Source organism: Terrapene carolina, unplaced genomic scaffold, assembly GCF_002925995.2.
Source record: "Terrapene carolina triunguis isolate 2854851 unplaced genomic scaffold, T_m_triunguis-2.0 Scaffold131, whole genome shotgun sequence".
Lineage (NCBI taxonomy): Eukaryota > Metazoa > Chordata > Testudines > Emydidae > Terrapene > Terrapene triunguis.
This window is the reverse complement of record NW_020664482.1, coordinates 21362299-21371539: the sequence shown is the minus strand read 5'-3', so window position 1 is coordinate 21371539 and position 9241 is coordinate 21362299. Positions and strand designations below refer to the sequence as shown.

Genomic DNA, 9241 nt, shown 5'->3' with positions numbered 1-9241 from the left:
AGTGGCAGGAAGTTTCTTTCTTGACAGCAGGTTGCTATTTTCTCTGAGGAGTTTAGTAATTAGCTAGATGACATGCCCCGTATTACATGTAGAAGCTTGGCTACAAAAGCCTGCGTGTAGAGGAAGCAGCCCAGAGTCCTGGCTTGGCTGAGACACACACAACAGACAAGACATAGCTGGATCTTGACCTCTGAACATGCAGAAGGATCCCTGCTGAAGTGGTTTTTTTATTGCTGTAGACTGCCCTGGCTTGTCTTTAGTAAGAGCCACCTGAACTTCAGACCCCTCCCCTCTCCCTTTGCTGTCCCTTCCGCATCTTCCAACAGATTGCAGCCTGCAAAAGGATCTGCTTCAGTGTGTGTGGGGTGTGTGTGTGTGTGTGTGTGTGTGTGTATTGCCTGGAAAAGTGTGAGCCATCTTTTGGGAAACGCCAACTACTGAGTGGATCTATGAGGCTGCTTCCTTGTTTTCTAGTTTAAAGAAACTTTCCCTACGTGGAGTCCAACTCCTGAAAGTGACCTTTGCGGGAGGCTGGCTGGGATCAGAGGGCAGGAAGGCTCGGGAGAAGAGGAAACCTGGAGCACCAGCCAGGAGGCTGGAAGGCGGCTATTGGAAGGAACTCGTGCGGCTGTTGTTGTGGGATGAGAAGCCGCCAGGCGCCGGCCGCGGTCCCTGTGTGTTTGACAACAACCGCTCCTGGTCCTGCCGGGGCCGTGTGCGGGAGAGCTCTGCCAGCGACAAGGTAATTCCTCCCTTTCTCTTTCTCCTCGCCTGCAAACGGCCGAGCCCTGAACGGGACAGACTCGCCCAACTTCTTCTTCTCCTTGTTCGGGTCTCTTGGCAAATGAATGAGCGCAGCCCGTGGACTCTCTCCGGACGCTTTGATTTCCGGCGCTTGGATCATGCAAAGCGGGGAAGACAGGCAGTGGTTCCCTCTCGACTTTCCTTTCCCCCTTCCCTAGCTGCAGTGGGCTCCGGATCAGACCCTCAACCCAGCACATCCCAACCCTCGGCGGGCCCAATCCAGCCCCGGGGGACCTCCAGGGAGGTCTGGCTGTCCTGGTCTTGAAAGGAACAAGGATCTGCCCAGCGGCACTGGGGTCAGAGCCAGGTCCGTGCGGTGCTGGGCTGGGGGGTGAGTTTGCAGTGTGTGAAGCGCAGTGGCTTTTCTCCTGAACTCCAGACAGACAGGGGAAGGGTGAGGGTGTTGGCAGGTTATGAACCGACTGCCTTTTGCTTTAAGCATGACGGATTCTCTCTCCTTCCTTTCCTTTTAAAGAGATTAGGGGGTCAATAGAAATCTGTGTTCAGGGGCATGGTTAATATACTTTGCACACATGTGACGATATGAAAGTGAACGTATGACGCTTAAAAAGGAGTTTAAACCCATCAACGGGACAGCCACACACAGTCACATGAATGGGCCCTATGCCACAGTCCTTACTCACCCCGGCAAACTTTACTCACCTGGGTAATCCCATAAGAAATGACTTGGGTTTGTGAAGGTTGTGAAATCAGACTCGTTCATTGTGGCTGTACACAGATATTGATCAAAAATTCTGTAACCTTAAAGGAACCAACCTTGCAAATGAATTGATTTCCTCTGCACTCCAACAGATTATACATAATACATTATGCCACTCTCTTGAGCAAATACCTGCAAGAGAAAGAGGTCTTTTTAAAAGTATACACTTTCTAGGCATTACAGTCAAAATGTATTTTGAATTCCAATTGTCAGAGGACCCAAACTGCGCAAAGTCCATATATGATTTGCCACAAACCATAGAGCATAAAGTAATATAAAGAAATCCTTGCACATTAATTATGGGAGAGAATAATGAGTTTAAAGAAAAAAGATATTTCCTAGACTGGGCCAGATTCTGACCTCATTCTGAGCTTACATTTGTATAACTCTACTGACTTCAGTGAGGTGACTTACTGGTGTAAATAGCATTAGACTCAGGCCTTGTATTTTACTTACTGAGGGGCTGATCCAGAGCCCATTGAAGTCGTGGGGAATATTTCCATTGGTTTTCATGGGCTTTGGACCTTTTCTTGAGGTCTCAACCCTGCAGCCCTTTCTTATGTGGGTAGTCCCAATAAAACCAACAGGAAAACTTGCCCAAGTCAGATTTACTCATGTGAGTAATGTTTACAAGATCAGACTCATAGGTTCCTGTTAGATTGTATGTTCAGATATCCGCCTTTGCTTATGCTGTAGGTTATATGTTAACATTAGGAATAATATTTCAACATACAATAATAATATAATACAATAACTAACTTTTAAGATGACGCTTCACATTTTCTCTCTGCTAATGACAGACTGATTCCCCCCCAACCCCCCAGATTTAGTTCCTGCTGTTTGCAAGAAAATCAGAAAGCTTCTATTTTTAAACAAGGTTGGTCTACTGTACGAATATTAATGTTACACAGGTCTGAAAGGCTGTGCTGATTACAGGCTATTAAAATCTAAACGCTTGATATGGTGAACTAGGTCTAAACTTGCCGTAACTGTTTAAATCAAGTATTCATGGAATGCCAGTCACTCCCTCCATGATATCTTGAGCGATTGGCTCTGGGGAAATGGAGAGAAGAAAAAAAGGGCCAATTTTATCTCAATGAAAATATCCTAACCAGTGTCTGACTATGGGGTAGTCTGATTGGAGACTCTTTGAGGGCCTGATTCTGCGGTCCCTGCTGACACCAGGAATCTGGTTGAAATCTGTGGGAATGCTTGTAAGAGCAGGATTTGGCCTGTGATCAGACAACTGTCTGGATTTAGGCCAGAATGGAGTCTTTCTGCTGTCCCCAGCCTGTCTCCTTATTGCAGTAGGATGTGCTAAAAATCTACATATTGTTCAACCCAATATGTGAATTTAGGCCGAATGTCAGGAAAATTTACCTTCGAGTGAGATCTGTGCATCTTTGAAATAAATAGGTAGATATCTTTTTAGTTAAGGCCATGGAGAATATACTGTGAGGAGCAATTCTGGTAGAGCAATTAATTATCTGAGCAGAGAAGTCTCTCGACCACACTTCTCTGGTTCTATCATGGCCTAAGACAATGGGCCAAATCCTTGTGCCTTCATTGACACCGGTGGAATGTCATGGGTGTAACCGAGGGCAGAATCCGGCCCCCGGCTTCTGTGTTTGTAGAGGTTGTTGCTTTCCGAAGCCTAGCTTTGTTACTTATTGCTAGCTGGGCTGAAGATGGTAGCTTTGTTGATTAGTGAGTTTGCATGCAGTGCATCCCCTGGTGGGTGAATAGATTTTAAGAAATGTTGTCCTAGCTCATTTCTTTTGGTTATTTTGCTCATGTGCCAGGCCTGGTTTATTGGACGAAAGACCTTGGTTGAAGTCCTACTACAGCAAGAGCACCAGTCTGCTGTAATTGTAGCATGCACATTGTTTGAATGAAGGGGTTGTTGATGGTTCTCATTCAGGCCAATGTAATAGCTTCCCTTCTAGAATCTATGGAGCAGATGGGAAAAGCTGCCTGATGTGTAAAGAGGAAGAAGCAGGTGCAGCTGTCCAAAGGGGAAAAAAAGAAAAGTGTGTGGGCGCGTGCACACGCAAACAAAGCAGAAAGATGGCATTGTCTCAAGAATGAAAATTGCACAATGAAGTGCTGAAAAATTGAAAACACTGGGTGACACTCCAGCCCCATTGAAGTCAGTAGGCGTCTTGCCATTGATTTCAGTGGGGCCAGGATTTCACAAAGTGGCTGTGCAAACTGAAGCTGAACTTGTTCAGCTGATCACTGTCAGGTTTAACTGGCCTTGGCAGCATTACATAGGCCATGTTATCCATCAAGATGGAGTGGGGAATATGTAGCTAAGTGGGTGGGAGACTTAGCTATTTTTCCAGGGCAGGACCATTCTTTCAGGTCTGCATGTCTCCTCTTCATAAGTTTCTTCAGCCTATATAGTGTTTTATCCTGTATGGTACAAGGCTGGCCAAAATGTTTTGAACAAACAGGTTTCTTGGTGGCAAATGGCTCTTTATTCAAAATTGAAAATGTTCACCAAAGATCGTCCACTTTTGAAATCTTTCACAATTTTTTTGATACGTTTTGTTTATGATTTTTCATGTATTGATTTCCCCCCTCCTTTCCTATTTCCCTTTTATTTTGTTCCTTTTCCCCTCTTTCCACAGTTATTTTCAAAAGTGATTACAAAAGAAACCAAAAAAAAAATGAAAAATAGAAAGAGGAGTAAAAGAAAAGAAGGAAAAATGAAAATCAATAAATGAAAAAAATCCAAAAATGACAAAATCTGAGTCCACTTCGAACCCTGTGAAACAAAAACAAACTGGATTTTTTTTGCAGATTTTTTTGCAATCAGAGTGTCTGAGCACTGAGTGTCCTTAAACTCCTGTTGATTTCAATGGGATGGGGGAGCTCAGCAACTCCTAAAACTGGATCCATTGGTTTTTTGACCAGTCCCACTCTCTCTTAGAGCCCAAATTCTCCTATTTAACTGTTTAATAATTACTTATTCCCAGAGTCTTCTTTAAAGTTCCAGTGCCATTGAGAAATTGGTAGCATGTATTCTTTGCTTTTTCTTAACGGAAAGTGTGCATGTGGGGTGGATAATTGCCTTTTAATTTTCTTTACCTTGGCGTAGGGTGGATGCAGAGTATGACCTTGACATGGAACTCAGTTAATACTGCTCCTGGTCAGCCAGCTGCATGTTTGTTATTGCCCCGTGGGAACTAAACGTGCTGCTTCTACAGTGACCTCCCCCACTCACCAGATCCCTGCCAACTCAAGCTGCGAGTGACCCAGTCTGGGATTTGAACTTGTGTCTCCAACATGGTGGCACACTGCCAGCTGTGTTTCAGTTTTTAAATGCTGTAGACTTTTAGTTTTGCTCTTTAGGGTTTGTCTTATTTGTCAGGACTTTTGAGGTCAAAGATGGGTCTAGTGGATGTACGGATCTGTGGGCGTAGGAGGGGTGTAGGCATTTTTGACCCTCCTTTCTAAAACCTGGCCCTTGAATTCTTGTTGCTGAATTACAGTCTGAAGAACAGAGGTTTATTTTTCTGCTCGTCGCTGACATTTTGGACACGATTTTGTTAGAGAAGGCCTTTAATTCTCTTTTAATTGACAGATTCACTGCAGATTTGCTCTTTTTTTATGACCCATAAACTCTAGTTATTAATGCCATAAGGTGACATTTTACAAACATTGCAAAGCATGTCCGTGGCATGTGAAACAACTTTGTTGGTCTCAGCTTGATAATTAATGGGCATTGATCCATGTCTGAAACCCACCATGCTTCTCTGTAACCAATGTCTGTAGTTTTCTGCTTGGGCAAGGTCTGCAAATGCACAAGCTGTATAACAAAATGACTTTTCACTTGTGGGGTGGGGAACCGTCCCGCTCAGAGCTCAAGTCATTGTTTGGGGGGGGGGGGTCTCTGGAGCTTTCTGATCGGAAGGCGCTGCCCAGTGGATACAACAGACTCCAGCTACCACCCTCGTCACTCTCTATTGTTCCCCCTCTGTCTTTTAAGATGAAAGAAGAGCTGAGTGGCATTATTTATTTTTTATGATGCCATTTAAAACACATTTCCTAGATGTCTGCTGGTGAACGACTGCTTTGACCTAGGTTTGGTTCTCATATCTTCACGTACGGCTACAATGTTTTCGCGGATCATTTTTTTTCTTCCTGTTGTCCCATAAAAAGAGGAGATGGTGCAAGCTACGCACACAGTCTATACAGATCTCCTGCCAGTTCATGCAAAAATTCCTGTCTTTCAGCTGCATCCCGCGAACCTCTGCCTTTGCTCCTCCTGATCCATGCCAGAAATGACAGGTTAATAAAACTCTCCAGTGGCATTCGGCAAATGGCATCAAGGTTGTGGCTCCTTTGTGGGATTTGTCCTCTGAAATCCTTCCACCAGCCCCAATTTCCTTCCTACTCTGGAGCCTCCATTGTGGTGAACCTCCCGGCCCCCAGTGAGGGCTGGACATGACTCCCATCATCGGTACTGCTCTGAGTGTAGGCTAGAGGGGATCACACTGGGCCTTCAGGGATGAACACTGTGTTCTTGTAATTCTTCCAGCTCCTTCTAGCCCAGATGAGGAAGGGATCGAAGATTAGACTCAAACACCGATCCTTTGCATGGTGTTACAATAGGGTACCACTAGACTTTGGCTTGGGATTGACCTATATAAGTCTAGTCATGTTGCCCTTACTCATCTGAGTTGTGTCATTTAACCCTCCACTCACCAGATACCTGCCAACTCAAGCAGCGAGAGACCCGGTCTGGGATTTGAACTTGAGTGGCACACCACCAGCTGCGTTTCAGTTTTTAAATGCTGTTGACTTTTAGTTTTGCTCTGTAGGATTTCTGATTCATTTGACTTTTGGGGTCAAAGACGGGTCTAACCGACGTGTGGATCTGTGGGAGTGGTAGGGACATGCACATTTTTGTGGGTGCATTCACATGAATATGGGTCTGCTCACATGAGGAAGAGCTGCAGGATCAGGTCTTTATCAAATTGGGTAGTGATGGACCAGGGACTTGCTGAAACGGTGTGTAATTAAATAGCAGGAACACACAGACACACAGACACACATATTGTAATGCTGGTATTGTATTATGTACTGCCTCTTTAAGAGGAAGCCTTGGTCGTTTCTTGTATGGGAAGGGGTCAGGGTCTGCTGTGAGGCCATAGAGTCTGGAGCTGACTGCCACGCAGACCAGGTTGCTGCTGGGTAGCTCCTTTTATCAAGCCTGAAGCCCACATGAACCCCAAAGAATCAGTGAGAGCTGCAAAGTCCCTCCCCGTTAAGAATGTGGTTGGGGCTAGCTTACCCCGTGCACGAACCTCCTGAGACTGAGAGTAGCACAGGAGTCCCCGGAGCACAGGCAATGGGAACCCATTGTCTGTTTGTGTTTCTCAGATTTGGGGTATCAGCCAGCAAGTTCGTCCCAGCCACGCACCCTCCCTGTTAAGAACCATGTTTGTCTCCTCACTCCTTTATTCCTGGTCCAAACACAGAGGCCCTGTTTAGACTAGGGAACTAGGTAGAGGTTTTTTTGAACATGAGTTTGCACCTAGCATAGCCACAGGTTAGCACCTGTATTAGCTGGTTGTGGACGACTCAATCTAGAGTCTAGAGTCTCCCTAGCACTGTTAGAAACAACATCACTATCCTGCAGGACTGAACCTCACAGCCATAGGTAGTAATTGGCAATTATGTTGCTCTGATCAAAGCACTGCCCAGAGTTGGGTATCATTATCCTTTGTTCACTGATAGCTGCTTTCTGCCTCAGTTTCCCGAAGTAGGTGGCTCAGGTTGCTCAGTGAATTAGTGGCAGAGCTCTGCTTAAAACCTATTTCTCCTATTCAAACCACTTAGACAACATGGTTTCTCAGTGATCAATCTCTCTGTTTTTTGAAAGTTTTTTTTTCTCCTAACGTATCAGTATAAATTGGGAGCAGCCAGTCTTGATCTGGTTTGAAAACACTCAAGATTTCTAGGCATGTGCAAGTCAGTTGCTGGATCTTTCAGTAAGACTGAAACTGGCCAGCTGGGCTGGGTCCAGGAATTCTGAACTGAACGCAGAAGGCTTCTGCGACGATGCGGGGTGATGATAAGCCAAGTTCGGGTCTTGGAGCCGATTGTCTAGCCACGTTCCTCTTGGTGTTTCTGCAAGTCTGTGGAGAGCGACTGCTCAGGAAGTGATTAACATGATAAAAGAGCAGAACCCTCTGATGCTGCCTGTAACTGAGCATCAAAGAATCTTGGGTACTTGTAGACAAATGAATGCCTCTTAACCGACATTGGTGAGGGAACACCAACAATTGGTAGTACAACAATACTGTGTGTCACATGGTTTCTGCCCCTCTGTCGGGCGGGGAGAGGGGAGGAAATACGTCAGTTGGATTTTGGAAAAATGAAAGGCACAAACATTTTCTGTAAGATATTGTAAGTGGAGCCAGAAAGGCGTTAATAGAATAGAAAGCTCCCTCTGCATTGGCAGAGAGTCAGTGTTTGGATACTTCAGGAATAGGCCATCTAAGAAAAAAGATGGCTGGCTGGATAGCTAGAGAGATGAGGTAATGGTCTGGCTGACCTGAGGGGTCTTTTCTTTCTCTGACTCTTTGCATTATAAGGCCACACCTAAGAGGAGGCTTCAAAGCATTTGGCTGCGAACTCCATCGGGAACATCCTGATCAATCCCTGAATGCAGAATGGCAGGTAGAGAGGTGTGAGTAGGGTTACCATATTTCCACAAGCAAAAAAGAGGACACTGGGGGGGTGGGAGGAGCCCTGCCCTAGCCCCGCCCCTGCCCCACCCCCATCCACTCCCTCCCACTTCCCACCCCCTGATTGCCCCCCTCAGAACCCCCAACCCCCCCCGCTCCTTGTCCCCTGACTGCCCCCTCCTGGGACCCCTGCCACTAACTGCCCCCTAGGACCCCACCGCTTATCTAAGCCACCCTGCTTCTTGTCCCCTGACTGCCCCCTCCTGAGAACGCCCTACAACCCTACCTGGCCCCTGACTGCCCCGACCCTTATCCACACCCCCACCCCATATTCACACTCCCGCCCCCAGACAGACCCCCGGGGACTCCCATGCCCTATCCAACTGCTCCCCGCCCCCGACAGGACCCCCAGAACTCCTGACCCATCCAACCCCCTCTGCTACCTGCCTGCCTCGACCCCTCTCCACACCCCTGCCCCCTGACAGCCCTCCCAGAACCCCAGACCCATCTAACACCCCCTGCTCCCTGTCCCTGACTGTCCCAACCCCTCTCCACACCCCTGCCCCCCTGGCCGCCCCCCCCCCCCCCCCCCCCCCCCCCCCCCCCCCCTCCCCGCCTGCCCCACCCCCTCTCCCCCCCCTTGCCCCCCTGCCAGCCCCCCCCCAAACTCCCGACCCATCCAACCCCCCCTCCCTGTCCCCTGACCAGGGACGGCTTTAAAGAGCCCAGGAATCGGGCTGCGCTCCGGCCGGGGTTGCGGGGCTTGGGGCCGGGCCGGAGGTGCTCGGCCGGGGGTGCTGGGGCCCGAGCTGGGCCGGGGGTGCTGGGGCCTGAGCCGGGCCGGCGCTGTTGGGGCCCGAGCCAGGCCGGGTCCGGGCTGGGGGTGCTGGGGCCCGAGCCGGGCCGGCGCTGCTGGGGCCCGAGCCGGGCCGGGTCCGGGCTGGGGGTGCTGGGGCCTGAGCCGGGCTGGGTCCGGGCTGGGGGTGCTGGGGCCTGAGCCGGGCCGGCGCTGCTG

The 9241-nt window shown here is 48.3% G+C and overlaps 1 protein-coding gene across 1 annotated transcript in view; it reads left to right on the top strand.

Moving 5' to 3' along the window:
* The first annotated feature begins 678 nt into the window (after positions 1-678).
* The window catches only part of ARHGEF9 (Cdc42 guanine nucleotide exchange factor 9), a 294569-nt gene continuing 286006 nt past the window's right edge, over positions 679-9241 (top strand). The window contains exon 1 of the mRNA XM_024209276.3: positions 679-742. The gene's annotated coding sequence lies outside the window, so the exon portion shown is untranslated. The remainder of the gene's footprint in view (positions 743-9241) is intronic.